Genomic DNA, 3,647 nt, shown 5'->3' with positions numbered 1-3,647 from the left:
ACTCGAAATATTCTAGGAATAGATTGTCCATATGTGGAGAGAGAGGAGAGCCATGGCAACGCCGAATGTCTGGGGTAAAAACGACCCTCAAAGAAAAAGAAAATTAGATTCCACACGCAGACGCATCAGCTGGAGGAAGACGAAAGTGGGCAGTGGTAGACGAGGATCCTCAGGGAGAAACTTCCCCTGAAGGAAAGTAACGACGTCATCAACAGTGAACAGGGTGCGACCTCCAAGCTCATCATGGTCGCCAACGAGACACAACGGGCACGGATGATGAAGTCCAAGAGTGGCGAAGGTGAGATAGAAAGAAGGTGCCAAGACGAAGATAGACGGAGAAGGTGCGTCAAAGATCCCGGGAGAGGCACGCCATAGAAATGAGGAGGTGAGGGGAATTATACATTATACTAGTCATTGTTATCATTACTATCATTATCAGTGTTGTTGTTATTATCATTATCAATATCATTACTGTAATTGTTATTGTTCTCATTATCATCATTATTATTATTAATGATGTTCTTGTTGTTGCTGCCTGCTGTATTGCTATTATTATCATTTTTGTTGTTAATGTCATTATAACCCCTTTCATTGTATTCTATACTGCTACTGCTAATACTACATGATTTTTATTGTTATTACTATTATCATTATCATTATCATTATTGTTGTTACTATTATTATCATTATTACTGTTATTTTATTATTATCATTATTATTATCATTATTTTTTATTATTATATTATTAATATCATTATCATTATTATTATTATTATCATTATTATTATTATGATTATTGTTATTATTGCTATCATTATTACTATTATTTCATTATTATATTACTATTATTATCATTATTATCGTTATTATCATCATTATCATTATCGTTTATTATCATTATTATTATATCACTATTATTATATCATAATTATTATATCACAATTATCATCATTATTATCATTATAATCATTATTATTATACTATTTATTATTGTTATCTTCTTTTATTTAGATCTACTAATTAAATCAAACACCGGGTCAGTACCAGCGACCTAGGGTGATTGAAGTTTGAGGCAATGGAACACCAACAGAAATATGCACACATCTTCTGCAGCAGGCTCCTTGAGTGTATAGCAAAAGCAGTACATTGCTCATTATACTCTTCCTTGTCCATTTAAGTCTTGTTTCTTTTGATTGTTAGTACAGGATGGCCAAACCGCAGGGCCAGGGGTGGGAACTATCCCGTCCTAGTAACCTGGCAGATTTTGATTAATGGAAGAGTTACTTAGTTCTGCCGAAATAACTATTATTACTATTACTATTATTATTATTATTATTATCATCACTAATATTATTATTATTATATTACTATTATTGTTAATGGTGTTGTTGTTGTTGTAACTGTTCCTGTTATCAATGGCATTACTATTATTCTTGTGTTGTTGTTAATAGCATCATCATTATTTTCATTACCATTATTATATTATTATTATCATTATTATTATTGCTACTACTACTATTACTTACTACTACTATTATTATTATTGTTATTACCATTATTATTTATTATTATTGTTTTTTTTCTTTTTTTTCTTTCTTTTTATTATTGTATATTATTATCATTATTATTATTTTATTGTTATTCTTATTATTATTATTATTATTATCATATTATTAGTAGTAGTAGTAGTAGTTAGTAGTTATTACTAGTAGTAGTAGTAGTAGTATTGCTATTGTTATTATCATTATTATCTTAATATAATATTATCATCATTATTATTATTATCATTATTAAATTATATTATTATATTGCTATTATTATTATTATTACTATGATTATTATTATTATTATCATTATTATATTATTATCATTATTATTATATTATTATTATTATATTATATTATCATCTATTATTATTATCCTCTTTATCATAATTATCATAATTATTTTGTTGTTGTTGTTGTATCATTATCATAATAATGATAATTATTATTATTATCACTTTATTATTATTATTATTATCATTGGTATTATATTATTATTATTATTATTATTATTATGATACTGTTGTTGTTATCATTATGTTATCATTATCAATGCTATCATATCGTTATCATCATAAATTACATCATTTTCATAGTTATTATTATATTAGCATTACTGCCAACAACATTATCAATATCATTAGCATTTTATTATCATAAGAAATATTTTATTATCACTATCTTTATTATCTTCACCATCATTATATTTTTTATCATATTCTGATATTATCAACATTTTATATTATTATTACCATTGTCATTTTATCATTACTATTATCATCATCATCATCATCATCATTATTATTATCATAACTGTTATTATTATCATTATTATTTTCATCAATACTATTATCAACATTGTTATTATTATCATATCATTATCATTATTGTTATTATTATTATATTTATTATATTGGTATTATTATTGTATTATCATCATCATCATCATCATCATCATCATCATCGTTATTATTATCATTATTATTTTATAATTTTATTATTATCATTAGTAGTAATAATTGGTTATTATTATTGTTGCGATTATCATTCCTTTTTTTTTTTCATTATATAATTATTATCAATCACCACAGCTTTTATTTTCATTGTTATTTTTAACATTATTATTATCAATGTTAGTATTACATAATTATTGTTATTATTATTATCATCATCATTATTACTGTTATCATTATCATATTTTTTTTATAAACAGCATTGTTATCATAATACTCTTTTGGCATTATTATTATTATCCTTATTATCAATTTATCATTACTTTATCAATACCATTATTATTTTCAAATCATTATTAACTTCACCTCGATTGGCTATTTAGACACTGGGTGGGCAAGCCAGCCCAAGTCAGTGCTTGGTCCCAAGCCGGATAAATAGAGAGAATGATTACCTAAAAGGTTGCACGGCACTCTCCGTGGAAGGAACTGGGGACCCTACCACGTACTCACTCCAGTATCATCACAACATGAAAACTACAATTAAGTATCATGCTGTGACCACGGCGGCTCAAACATGAACCTACCGTAAAAAAAAAAAACGTCATTGTCATCATAATTATCTTTATTATCATCATTATTGCTGTTACCAATATCATCATCATAGTAATCGTTTCTTTCTTACCACCAGTGAATTAAATTAACTAATGCATACGCCCAAATGCAAATTCTTTCTTCTTTTTCATTATTATAAGAGATTGAGCTCAGACCAAACTAGACAAGCTCACACATATCTACCAGAAGCATGTTCATATCGGAAAAAGGAAAGGCCAAAATTACCGGCTAAAGAAAAGGCCACGGACACAAAATGCATCCTGCAGTCTCCCCAACGCCGCTCACAGCGTGCTTGGCTCTGGCTGATAATAATCGAGTCTAAAGTTTACAAACCAGTGCTCCGGATGCCCTGCCGTTATGGCGCCATGCTAATCGAATCCGACGCGGCTCCCAGGCTCAAATGATGCGTGAAATTTGCGTTAGTTCAAAAGAGCTTCTGAAGTGAACAAGTCAGACGAAAAGCTGCAGTGCGGAGCCTAAAGTGCACTCTTTGCAGCTCTGCACATGAGCTCGGCTGTGCGTTTTTATATATATCTCA

This window comes from Penaeus monodon, chromosome 26 (assembly GCF_015228065.2).
Source record: "Penaeus monodon isolate SGIC_2016 chromosome 26, NSTDA_Pmon_1, whole genome shotgun sequence".
Taxonomy (NCBI): Eukaryota; Metazoa; Arthropoda; class Malacostraca; order Decapoda; family Penaeidae; genus Penaeus; species Penaeus monodon.
This window is presented reverse-complemented; position numbering follows the sequence as displayed.